Source organism: Chrysochloris asiatica, unplaced genomic scaffold (genome assembly GCF_000296735.1).
Source record: "Chrysochloris asiatica unplaced genomic scaffold, ChrAsi1.0 scaffold00275, whole genome shotgun sequence".
In the NCBI taxonomy this organism is placed as follows: Eukaryota; Metazoa; Chordata; class Mammalia; order Afrosoricida; family Chrysochloridae; genus Chrysochloris; species Chrysochloris asiatica.
The window spans coordinates 1,404,962-1,419,130 of NW_006408793.1; the positions used below are offsets into that span (position 1 = coordinate 1,404,962).

At 39.7% G+C, this 14,169-nt stretch overlaps 1 pseudogene; it reads right to left on the reverse strand.

Moving 5' to 3' along the window:
• Positions 1–7,626: 7,626 nt before the first annotated feature.
• On the reverse strand, positions 7,627–8,155 carry LOC102822660 (annotated as a pseudogene).
• Between the last annotated feature and the right edge of the window lie 6,014 nt (positions 8,156–14,169).

Below are 14,169 nucleotides of genomic sequence, written 5' to 3' on the forward strand. Positions count from 1 at the left end.
ATGGATGATCCCAGTATTGCTGCCATTGTGTCAATCCAGCTCCTGGGGGGGTCTTCCTCTTTTTTGATTGACCCTCCACATTACCAAACATGATGTCCTTTTCCAGAGAGTTCATTGTGACAGATGAAGTTTAGCCAATCCCGTCTAAAAACCAATGCGATCACACTTCTTCCAAAATAGTTTTGATGTTCTTCTGACATTCCATGGTATTGTTAATATCCTTTGCTGCAGAAATGGCCCTAGCCATTCATTCCACAGTACTTACTTCTCAGCTGGGTTCCATCATTCACTTCCATGGCCACACAGAACTCAGATACCGTACTCAAAGTTATGGGGCTAATTAGGGAAGTTAACAGGTTACAGTGCAGGACTAGAAATGTTCAGGATACAATTCTTTGGTCAGGACAGCTGGTTTTCTGCCAATGCCCACAGGCAGGTCTCTTTATGGCTCTTGGCCTCTGCTCTGCTCTGGCAATATTACAAAGTTCTTTTATCACTGCTGATAAATGACCAAAGGACACTCCACTGCACTATAAACCTCAGCCTGAAGGCACTTAGCTCTAACTCCATGGATCAACAAACCTAACTCCCATTTAAATGCTTAGAGGCACCCAAAACTGTAAGTGAGCCAAGTTCTTTGGGTAGAAGGCTCACTTGTAGTTTGGGGTAAACAAACAAACAAAAAATCATATATGCTTCACTGGCTTCATTTGTCTAGAGAACCTAGTGTTTGTCTCATTATTTTTAGGTCTTTACGGAATATACCTGGTGCGGTGTTGTGGGTTAATGCGTCAGACTGCAAAGTCATTTGAACTGCAAGGTCAGTGGTTCTGGCTCACTAGCCACCCCTCGGGAACTCTATACAGGGTCACTATGGGATGGATTCAACTTGATGGCACTTAGCAACAACAACATGGAGTATACCTAGGAGTGGAATTGCTAGATCATAGGGTAGTTCTATTTCTAATTTTTTGATGAAGTATCATACCATTTTCCATAGTGGTTGTCCCCTCAGCAATGATTAAGGGCTTCAACTTCCCATGTCCTTGTCAACATTTATTATTATCTAGTTTTTGGGTGTTTTTGTTCTCTTCTATCAGTGCCATTTTAGATTGTAGATGCCCAGGTCCCCAGTGGGAGAGAGGAAGAGTTCCTCCTGTTTATCCATTATATTGGGAGCAGGCCACATACCCAAAGAAGCATCCCTTCAATTGATTGGCTGCTCATAGTCACTCGTCATAGCATTAACTATGCCTGTATTAGGTTTCATCACCATGGGAATAAGCACATCTCAACTGCTAAACCTGTGGAAATCCTGGCCTAATCGAGTTGCCAACTTGAAACCTATAAACTCTATACATAACCTTTGAAGAAAATTGTGAAGTCATACTTGTGCCTAACATGATATAATTAAAACACATACAACCAAAAATGCACTGGCCCCATTTACATCTTATATGTCACAAATGAAAAAAGTAAAAATATATGATGCACACAAAATAAAATTATATATATATTTAAATGTCCAGAGGGCACATTCTTCAAATCAGCCTCCTGCCCATAGGCACATGGCCTTATTCTGTCCATGGACCTAGAATCTATAGCCGCTCTGCCTTTCCATGCCATCACCTCTGCTGCTGTATCTGCTGTAGCTACGTTTCCATTCAGGGATCCCATACTCCACTCATGCTCTTCCTTAATGATGGTCCTGGGATCAACTGTTCCTGAAATGAAAGATAACCAATCCCTCCTTTTTGTTACACATCTTCTACAATGACAATTTGGACAATCACAAGTAATCCTATTAACAATTACTCACAATTGAAATCATGAAATCCTGTCATCATCATTCTCCACCCCCTTTCACCAGATCCATCTGGAAAAGAGGGAAACTATTCAGTGGGGATTCTCCTTTGTCACCTCATTTTAAAACTAATTACACCCATGAAATCTTGTAAGTCAGCCACTTCATGACTTCATAGCCCCGCCCCTCATTTTTCATAGCCAGCGTCTAAATTGTCCATCCCTATCAACTCAGTACACTGAGGAGACGAGCATGTTCCTTGATATGAAGAAACTTCCATTCTAGCTAGAATTTTTGAGCAACTGCATCCATATGCAAAAGTCCAGTTCATCAAATTTTAGCAAGTGATACTTGCTCAGAGTATCAAACATCTTTGTCTTCATCTGATAAGGTTCTGGTTAGCTCAGCCTTAGCCATCCAAGCTAGGTCAAATGGGTAACAGTTACAAGTTTGGGAATTCACACACACCTCCCTGACCTTCAAAACAGTTGACCTATTCACTCTAAGCCCTAGCCCTTATGTGCTATGTCAGTGCCCATGGTTTCAGAGTTCACACAACTCCCTGAACTTCAGACCAGCCAACCTTTTTTCTCTTATCTCAAGGTCAATGCGTCAACAGGTGCCAAAAGAACACATCCAAACTCAGTTTTCTTTGCTGCATGTCCCCATTTCCACTCCCATGTAGACCCGGGTGGTCATCAGTGACCATCTGGCTCACCATTTCCTTCTAACTTTCAGTCCTAGATGGGGGTTTTCTCCGATGGGCTGACTTTCCTTGCCTTGATGCCTCTGAAACTCAAAATGCCAAACTGTCCTCTTGTTTCTCTGCTTTCTTTCCATCACAGATCTCCTGTTCTCCCAGCAGTTCTGGGTTGGTCTACATGTCTTTCAAATGCAAATGTCCCAACTCTGAAAGCTCTGGGTAAGGCTCAGGTTTCCATCTAATATTCTAGGAAGGATTAAGCCAAGGAACCTATTTTTTCTGGGCAAATTCTAACTCCCATTTAGCAAATCTAAAAGTATAGGCTGAAGGCAGGCTTATAAGCTCTCTGTAATCATCACATCCGATATTCATTCTTATCACACATGCATGTCTATTTTACAATAATAAGCAGGAGAAGCCAGTATCCATAAGACAGTCAAACACATAAACCTTTTAAAAACACTCCAAGTTCAATCTTTTCCTCTACCTTGGACTAACCCCTTTTTATATGCATATGGCCTTGGGCCTCTGGCAGGGTGTGTTTCAGTAGACCCTGGCCACAGATCAGCTATCTTTTTTTATCCAGCATTGCATCAGCTCCAAGCAACTCTAGAAGCTGCTGCTTTCCCTGTTTAAGTGTTTTATCCCATATCCCTTATTTCTTTCTATTATAAAACCTCATAATTTAATAGGTCCAGAGTCACTGAAATGAATCCTGCTCACAGCACCAACTGCTTGTGATTCCACAAGAGGGGAAGAGGATCAAACTCAGAATCAGCCCAAGGCTGATTCCTATGAAGTGGAAGTCAGACATGTCTCCACCTTATATCAGTGCCCTTAAAATAAGTCAGACTTGAAAACCAATTTACAAAAGGTATTCTTACAATTTTGTTTCTCTAGAGCCCCACTCTTTCAATACCATGTGTTAGGCCAGGTTTTCTGGATCAACTATCAACACTCACGGAAGCAGCAGTCAAGAAATCAATCGATGTATTGCATTAGGCAAATCTGCTGCACAAGACCTTTTTAAAGTGTTGAAGAGCAAAGATGTCAGCTTGAGGACTAAGGTGCGCCTGACCCAAGCCATTGTATTTTCAATAACCTCATATGCATGCAAAAGCTGGACAGTAAATAAGGAGATCATAGAAGAATTGATGCATTTGGGTTTTGATGTTGGAGGAGTACCATGGACTGTCAGAAGAACCAACAGATCTATGTTGGAAGAAGTGCAGCCAGAGTGCTCCTTGGAGGCCAGGATGGCCAAACTTCGTCTCTTATACTTTGGGCATATTGTCAGAAGTGACCAGTCACTGGAGAAGGATATCATGCTTGGTATGGTGGAGGGTCAGAAAAAAAGAAGAAGACCCCCAGTGAGATGGATTGGCAAAGTGGCAGCATCAATGGGCTCAAGCATGGCAGTTGTGAGGTTGACCCAGGATCAGACAGTGTTTCATTCTGTTGTATGTAGGGTTGCTATGAGTCTGTACTGACTCGATGGCATCTAACAACAACAACAATGGGAAAAATAGTGAAAGAAAAAAAAATATCAAAAAAAAAAGATGGAAGGGACACACAGAGTCACTGTCTGAAAAACAACTGAATGATGTTCACCAATTTCAAGAGATAGCATATGATCAAGAACCAATGGCACTGAAGGAAGGAGTCCAAGCTGAACTGAAGGCATTGGCAAAGAAAAACCTCTGGGAATAGATGGAATACAAATAGAAATATTTCAATAAATTGAGGCAGCACTGGAGGCACTCACGCATCTATGTCAAGAATTTGGAAGATATTTACCTGGCCAACTGATAGGAAGAAAACTATATTTGTGCCTTTTCCATAGAGAAGTGACCCAACGGAACGCTGTAATCATCATAGAATATCATTAATATCACATGCAAGTAAAGATAATTAAAAAACAGTTTCAGTGGTATGTTAACAGGGAACTGCCAGAGGTTCAATTCAGATTTAGATGAGGATATGCTGATGTAAGATAGAACTTGGTTGAAAGCAGAGAATACCAGAAAGATGTTTACCTGTACTTTATTGGCTATGCAAAGACTTTTTTGACTGTGTGGACCATGACAAGATATGGGTAATATTGCAAAGAATGAATATTCGAGAACACTTAATTGTGCTCACAAGGAACCTGTACACATAGACCAAGAGGAGTCACTCAAACAGAATAAAGAGACACTGAATGGTTTAAAATGTGAAAAAGTGTGCAGCAAAGTTGTATTCTTTCACCATACTTATTCAATTTGTACGCTGAGCAAATAATCAGTGAAGGTGGGATATAAGAAAAAGAATTTGGCATTAGGATTGGAGGAAGACTCATTAACAACCTTGCTTGCTGAAAGTGAGGAGGCCTTAAAACATTTATTGAAGATCAATAACCAGAGCCTTCAATATGGATTGCACTTCAATACAAATAAAACAACAATCCTCACTACAGGACCAATAAATAACATCATGATAAATGGAGAAAAGTTTGAAGTTGTTAAAGACTTTATTTTGCTTGAATCTACTATCAACACTCCAGGAAGCAGCAGTTAAGAAATCAAACGATGTATTGTACTAGTCAAATCTGTTGCACAAGACCTTTTAAAAGTGTTGAAGAGCAAAGATGTCAGTGTGAGGACTAAGGTGCGCCTGACTCAAGCCAGGGTATTTTCAATGGCTTCATATACATCTGAAAGTTGGACAATGAATAAGAAAGATCATAGAAGAATTGACACATTTGTGTTATGGTGTTGGAGGAGAATATTAAAGGTACCATGGATTGCCAGAAAAAGAGACTAATGCATGTTGGAAGAAGTACAGCCAGAGAGCTCCTTTGAAGCCATGATGGAGAGACTTTATCTCTTATATTTAGGAAATATTGTCAGGAGGAACTGGTCCCTGGAGAAGAACATCATGCTTGGAAAAGTGGAGGATCAGAGAAAAAGAGGAAGATCCCAGTGAGGTGGATTGGCACAGTGGTGGCAGCAATGTACTTAAGTGTAACATCGATTGTGAGGATGGCACAGGACAGGGCAGTGTTTACTTCTGTCTTGCAGGGGGTCGCTGTAAATCAGAACTGACTCCGTGGCTCCTAATAGCAACATAACAAAGTATAGGATCATGCTATTTGCAAATAGAGATGCTTTACTTCTTTTTTTTTTTTCTGTTTGAACACCGTTTATTTCTCTTTCTAATCTTAGTGTTCTTATTCACTCCTCAGTTAAATAGGAGTAGTGATAATAGGTAACCTTGTATCATTCCATATCTCAAATGGAAGGCTCCCAGCCTTTTCCCATTGAGTCCTATAATATTGGTTGTTGGTTTTGCATGTATGCCCTTAAATGAATTATCTTGAGAAATTTCCCCTCTATTACTATTTTGCTGAGAGATTTTTTTCGGGAAAGGATGCTGAATTTTATCAGATTCCTTTTCTGCATGAGTTGATATGGTCATATTTCTTTTTCTTTGGTTTATTTATATAGTTGATTGCATTGATTGCTTTAAATGTTTGCGTCTATGTTCGCAGGGTTATTGGCCTATAATTTTCTCTTTTTGTGGGATGTCTTTGCCTGGTTTAGATATCAAGATTATGCTGGTTGTTCTTCTATTCAGTAGTGTTCTTGTGTATTTTCGAAGAGAATGAATTGGATTGCTGTCGATTTTTATCTAAATGTAGAGTTCTCTATTGCAGCCATCTGGTACTGGTGGGTTTTGGGTTTTTTTTGCCAGTTTTTTTTTTATTTTTATTTTTTATGACATCTTCTATCTATTCTTTTGTAATGAGTCTGTTTAAATTTTCTGCCTCTGTGTTAATTTGCATAGACTGTGTTTCTAGGAATTTGTTCCTTTCGTCTAGGTTTTCAAGTTCGTTCGAGTGCAAATTTCCATAGTAATTACTTATGACCATTTCTAATACTGTTGGATTTGTTGTAATGTCACCAATTTCACTTCTGAAATTGGTTATTAGGCTCTTGTGTTTTTATCTTTTTCTTTGATAAATTGATCCCATGGTTTGTCTCTTTCACTGACCCTTTCAAAAAAACACTTCTGGGTTTGTTGAGTCTTTCTATTGTTCTTCTAGTTTCTGCTTCGTTTACTTCCACCCTTTATTATTATTTTCTTCTTCTTTTTTCCTCCTGGTTGCTTTGGCTTCTCTTGCTCTTTTCTACTTGTTCAAGTTGTTGGTTTAACTTAATGATTTTGTGTCTCTTTTCTTCTTTAATATGGGCCTTTACTTTCCCTAAGTACTACTTTTGCTGTGTCCCAAAGTTTGATATTTGATGTTTTTCTATTTGTTTGATTCTAAAAACTTTTAATTTTAGTTTTGATTTCCTCTATAACCCAATAGTTTTGTTGTTGTTGTTGTTGTTAAGTACCATGGCGTTGGTTCCGATTCATCAGGACCCTGTATAGGGTTTCCGAGGGCACTTGGTGGGTTTGAACTAGTGACTTTGTTGTTCGAAGTCCAGTGCTGATCCTACAGAATTTCATTGAACTTCCATGTATTTTTTCCTCCTAATTTTCCTGTTGTTGGTCTAGCATCATATTGTTAGGGTTAGATAAGATGTTGTGTGTGATTTCAATCCTTCAAAAATTTTTGAGCTTTCTTTTGTATCCTACTATATGATCTGCTCTGGAGAGTGAACCATGTCCATTGGAGAAGAATGTATTGTTCTGATGCTGTGTGGAGTGTTCTATATATATTCATTAGGCCCAATTGACTATGGTTTTATTTAAGTTCTGAATATCCTTAGTCATCATTTTTTGTTGTTGTTCATGGCAGTTAATTTATTAAGAGGAGATGCTGCTGTGGTTCTTGTTTTAGCAGCACCCATTCTGTTTATAGAGTTAGTTTGATTTGTTGTTGTACTAGAAACAAAGTTTTCTACACTATTTTCAGTCAGGGGTTGTGGTATAGTTTCTTTGTATTTATAATAGTATGGACATTGTTTTTCTATAATCTGTCTCCTCACCAAAAAGAAAAGAGAGCTTTTTGGCTCTTGTTAGCATGAGTGGTAATTTTTAAGGTGAGAATACTGAGGAGGACCCATTGGGCCTAAAGAAGTATATGATTGAGATACAAATCTTTAAGGTGTCAGATGCTTCTTTCTCGGGTTCACAAAAGCAGTCCACCATCACTGAACTCCATTCTCTCAGGGGGCTCAGTGAAGGCTAACCAATCTGATGCATGTGTAGGCAATAGTCCTATGGACTGCCAAACCCATGAGGCTCCCTGTGAGATAAACCAAACCCTGAAGAAACTTCTGTCTTGGATTTTCTAACATCTTGAAAGTGGCTGAAATGGCCGTAAGTGCCTGAGTAGGTCTCCAGGCCATCATGCACACAACCACAGTAGGAAAGTTACAGATAGTATTACCTGCCATATACATGACAAAAAGGTTCATGGGAATCTGTTTGAGGGGACCCAAGGCAATGTCCCAGCATTTCCCTACCAGCATCCAGTCTGTCTCTTTCATGCTGGTATCAGGCACTTGCTTGTCCAAGTTATCGACTGGGTACAGGGAGTCTCCCTGGCCACTACCCTGGTCACTTCAGCCCCTGCTACTTCCTCCAGGCCTGCTCAACTCAATGGCCCACTTGAAGTGCTGGCCTCTGTTGGCCACCAGCCCCGCTTGGACAGTCATGGCAACCACCTCAGCTCAAATCCGCCAAGCCTCTCCTAAGTATTAATAATCATATGTCTTCTACTTGTGTTGTTATTTAGTGCTGATGAGTTGGTTCTGACTCATAGAGACCCTGTACAGGGTTTCTGAGGGGCCACTGGTGAACTTGAACCACAAACCTTTCTGTTCAAATCGACCTTGTGGTCCAATGTTTATCGTACAGTGTCACACCAGGGATCCATGTCTTCTACATGGATTGATCTTTTATTAGTATGCAATTTATAATTGCAATAATGTTTAACATGTGAACACTCTTACCTTTCCCTTAGGAACACACCCTTCAGTAGTACGTGCAGAGCTGGTCTGATGGTGACAATTTCCCAGAGCTTCAATTTATTTGAGAATATCTTGATTTTTCCCCTCAATTTTAAATGACAATTTTTGGGGGGTATAAAATCATGGTTAGCAATTATTTTCTTTCAGTATTTTATATAAAAGGAGGCTTCAAAAATTTGTGGAAAAATTCCATTATCCTTTTATTCCTTTTTTCCATAAACTTCTTGAAACTTTTTCGTATGTTGCTCCATTGTCTTCTGACCTCTGGAATTTCTGGGGAGAAATCCACACTGATTCTTATGAAAGATCCTTAATATATTATATTGCATTCTTCTCTTGTTTCCTTCAGAATTCTCTACTTGTCTTTGGTTTTCAAGAATTCTGTTAGGATATGGTAAGGAATTAATCCTTTTGTTTATTTTAATTGGGGTTCATGTAACTTTCTGTATTTTCAGGATTGTTCCTCTGTTCAAATTTGTGAAGTTCTCCCTGAATATCTCTTAGAAAATTGTTTCTATTCCTTTATTGTTGTCATGGTGCTTTGAGGTTCCAGTAATTTTAATGTGAGATTTCATAATCAAATCCTATATTTCCATTGGGGTTTGTTTGCTTTTTGTTTCTCTTGAGATTTAATAAGTTCAGTTATTTTGCCTTCTAATTTACTAATTTTATTTTCTATCTGTTTGACTCTTGTTGACTGTTTCTCTTACTTTTAAAAATTCAATAGTTTTATTCTTCAGCTCCAGTAATTCTCTCTCTTTTAAAAAAATGTTCTGTTTCATGTTGAATTTCTCATTTTGTTCCTCCATTTGATTCCTAATCTCAGGTAGTTTGTTTTCTGTCGGATTTTTGCTTTCTTTAACCATACCTAGCACCATAGTCTGAAAATCATGAATTCTTTGCATTATTCTGGCCACCATGGGAAAAACGTCCTCTTCTTCATCTTTTGATTTTGACTGGCCTTTCTTCATTTGTGATTTCGTGTGCTTTACTATTTTTTGTTTTTGTTTTTGAAGTTGGGGCATTTTACTATCTTTTTAAAAAATACATACTTTAAATTTTGTCTTGAAATTTTTCTGATTAGACATCATGGTAATGCACGTGCCAAGCATATGCTTGCCAGTTAAAATGCCCTGGCTTGCACCCACCAGATACTTTGAGGTGGTGGCTCATCTCTGCAAAGACTCACAGCCCTGGTCACCTTGCAGGGAAGCTTTACACAGCCTCACAGAGTGGATATAGGAATCAGAATGGACCCAGTGGTTATCCTTGTTGTTGTTATTAGGCGCCATCGAGTCAGTACTGACTCATACTGACCTTTAGCATGGCAGAACAAAACACTGCCTGATCCTGCACCAACATCACTACGGTTGCCATGCTTGTGTCCATCGATGCTGCCACTTGGCCAATTCATCTCCTTGGAGGTCTTCCTCTTTTTTCTCTGACCCTTCATCTTACCAAACATGATATCCTTCTCTAGTGACTGGTCCCTTCTGACAATATGTCCACATTATGAAAGATGAATTTGGCCAAACTGTCCTCCAAGGAACACTCCGGCTGTACTTCTTCCAAAACGGATATATTGGTTCTTTTGGCAGCCCATGGCACTTTCAATATTCTCCTCCAACACCATAATTCAAAAGCATCATTCTTCTATGGTCTTCCTTATTCACTGTCCAGCTTTCACATGCCTATGAGGTTATTGAAAATACCATGGCTTGAATCAGGTGCACCTTAGTCCTCAAGCTGACATCTTTGCTCCTCAACACTTTAGAAAGGTCTTGTGCAGCAGATTTGCCTAATGCAATATGTCTTTTTATTTCTTGACTGCTGCTTCCATGAGTGTTGATAGTTGATCCAAGAAGAATGAAATCTTTGACAGCCTGTATCTTTTCTCCGTTGATAAGAATGTTGTTTATTGGTCCAGTGGTGAGGATTTTTGTTTTCTTTACATTGAGATCCATTCATACCAAAGACTGTACTCTGATCTTCATCACTAAATATTTTAAGACTTCTTCACTTTCAGCAAGCAAGGTTGTATCATCTACATATCACAGGTTGTTAATGAGTCTTCCTACAAACCTGATGCCACGTTTTTCTTCATATAACCCAACTTCTTGGATTATTTGCTCAGCATACAGGTTGAATAAGTATGGTGAAAAAATACAACCTCATCACACACCTTTCTTAATTTTAAACCATTCAGTGTTCCAATGTTCTGTTTGAACAACTGCCTTTTGGTCCAGATACAGATTCCTCATGAGCACAATTAAGTGTTCTGGAATACTCATATTTTGCAATGTTGTCCATAGCTTGTCATGATCCACACAATGAAAAGACTTTGCGCAGTCAATAAAGCACAGGTAAACAGCTTTCTGATATTCTCTGTTTTCAGTCAAGATCCATTGGACATCAGCAATGATAGCCCTCATTCCACAGCCACTTCTGAATCTGGCTTGAACCTCTAATAGTTTTCTGTCAATGTATGCTTGACACCGTTTCTGTATTACCTTTAGTAAAACTTTACTTGCACGGGATATCAAAGAGATTGTCCGATGATTTCTGCATTCCATTGGGTCACCTCGCTTTGGAATGGGCACAAATACAGATCTCTTCCAATCAGTTGGCCAGATAGTTGTCTTCCAAATTTCTTGGCATAGCTGAGTGAATGCCTCCTGTGCAACCTCACTTTCTTGAATAAGATTTGAATTTTTATTCCATTAATTTCTGGTGCCTTGTTCTTTGCCAATTCCTTCAATGCACCATGGAATTCTTCCTTCAGTATCATTGGCTCTTGATCATATGCTACCTCTTGAAACAGTGGAATATTAACCATTTCCTTTTGGTACAATGACTCTGTGTATTCCTTCCATCTTCTCTTGATGTTGTAGTTATTAACAAATCCCGTCTGTGGGTCAGATGTTTGCTGGAGGCTTCTCCTGACTCATATAACTGTTTTTGTTGTTAAGTTCCATCAAGTCAATTCTGACCCATAGCGACCCTCTATAGGGTTTCCAAGGAGTAGCTTGTGAGCTTGAACCACCGAACTTACAATTCAAATGGCTTTGCAGGCTGGTGCATTAACACACAGCATCATACCAGGATTCCCATATACTGTAGTGGCTGACAAACCCAAAATCAGCAGGCCAGATTGTAGGCTGCTGGCTGCATAGGTTGGTGAATCTAAGGTTGGCAGGTAAGATGGCAGGTTGATGGTTCATACATATGCTCTGGAGGATAATGAAGCCCAAGATCACCAGACAATTTCATGGGCTACTGACTCAAGTTCAAAGAACAGGAAGTCAGAGGATGACAAGCCAGATACAGATTCCAGATCAAACAAAAAGCCAGCGAGCTTTGCCAGAATGCCCACATATATTGGATGCAGGTCACACTTCTGAGGGAACACTTTTTCAATTGGTTGGCTACTCATTGCAGATCTCATCATGGAACTGATTATAGTATGTCATGTCTCATCATAGGGAGAAAATAGATCATTACATAACTGCCAAACTACATCATAACTGCCAAGCCACTGATAATCATTGCCCAGTCAGGTTAATATACTGCCTTAACCACCTTACTGACATAGCAGCAAGACTTGGCTTTCCTGTGACAAAGGTGGGGGGATGGAGCGCTCTATGCTTCTTTCTCTAGGGTGCCCCTTTTCAGGTTTGTCCATGGTGTCCTGCTGGGGGGTGTTTCCATCTGTATCATCTGTCTGCCAGTCTGAAGGATTCCCTTGTCCTACTTTCATTCCTGTGCCAGTCCTCTGCACATCCAATTCTAGTGCACATCCTCAGCAAAATTCAATAGCACCGTCTTGCAGTGCCATTGTCTGCCTTTGTCCCCTTCCAGTTGTGCAGCCAATGAACTCCCATGGTCACTTTTCAGTGCCTTAAAGAAAGTCAGGCTATAGTATGTTCAAATTAGTTCTATCTGGATTCCCTGTTTGAGTTGCTACCCAGGTTTATCTTAAAATGGCTGAGATGAGCAGGCACTTCCTATGTTAATGGGTAGTTTCTTTCAATTTCTGTGATATTCTACTTCTCCTCTCCCCTGTTTCTGAACTCACCCTGACTCTTCAATCCCTCAGCTGCTGTCTGGAGTTCTGAGAGCTCAGTCTTTGCTTGTCTGTGTTCATTGTTCCGTAGGTTAATTGCTGCGGGAATAAATGGGAGCTTCCACTCTCTTGCTCTGCCTTTTTTCTCCTATGTGCTGAGTCAGTAAATTAGGAAAGAGGGAAAGAATGTAACAACACCTGTTTTGCTGCTAGCTATGAAAGGAAGGAAGCCCTAAGTTGTGAACTTACCTTCCATACTCACCTGTCTTGTTGCTGGGTAGGTTCTCCAGGCCATGCCTCCTGATGATACAAAGTTTAGGAAGATTCTGTTGTGTAGCGATCCAACAGCCCTGATCTGTACTTAGCTCTCTGCATCCATCCTTGTTTGTCAGTGAGTGGAGAGAAGTTCTGAGCTGGCCAGTATTGCACTTGTATGCCTAGTTATAAAGGAAAGAAAACAAAAGGAGACATAATAGCTCTACCTAGAAGTTGAGAGAACAGGGTTACCAGTTTATTTTGAATTTATTATGTGATCCAAACTTTCCATAATTTAATTTTAATAGCTGTTTATAACCTCATATGAATGCAAAATCTGGACAGTGAATAAGGAAGGCCATAGAAGAATTGATGTTTTTAATTGTGGTGTTGGAGGAGAATATTGAAAGTGCCCAAAGAACAAACAGATGTGTGTTGGAAGAAGTATCACAAGAGTGCTCCTTGGAGGCCAGAATGGCCAAACTTCATCTCTCATACTTCAGACATATTGTCAGGAGGGACCAGTCACTGGAGAAGGATATCATGTTTAGTAAGGTGGAGGGTCAGAGAAAAAGAGGAAGACCCCCAGCAAGGTAGATTGGCACAGTGACAGCATCAGTGGGCTCAAGTGCGGCAATAATTGTGAGATTGGTCCAGGACCTGGCAGTGTTTTGTTCTGTCATGCATAGGGTCACTATGAGTTGGTACCGACGATGGCACCTAACAACAACAACAACAACAACAACAGCAACAACAATATTGTTGTTAGGTGCCATCAAGTAGGTTCCAACTCATAGCACCATTATGCACAGAAGAATGAAATGCTGCCTGGTCTGGGACCATGCTCACAATTGTTGTATCTTAGTCAATTGCTAGATCAATCCATCTAGTTGGAGGTGTTTCTCTTTTTTGATGACCCTCCACTTTGCCAAGCATGATAGTTGTCCCTCCTAACATGCCCAACGTATGAGAGACAGTCTTGCCATCCTTCCTTTTTAGGAGCATTTTGTTTGTACTTCTTCCAAGAAAGATTTATTTGTTCTTCTGGCAGTCCATGATGCTTTCAATATTCTTCACTAACATCACAATTCAAATGTAATGATTCTTCTGCTGCCTTCTTTATTCATTTCCCCACTTTTACATGCATATGCAGTGATTGAAAATACTAATGGCTTGGATCAGAAACATCTTAGTCCTCAAACTTACATATTTGCTCTTTAACACTCTTTGTTCTTTAAAACTCTAAAGAGGTATTGGTGAACCCAAGTGAAATGAAGTCTTTGAAAACTTAATAGTTTCTCCATTTATCAATATTTTAAAAATTGGCCCAACTATGAGGATTTAAAATTTTTTTCTTTACATTGAGGTGCAATGCATACTA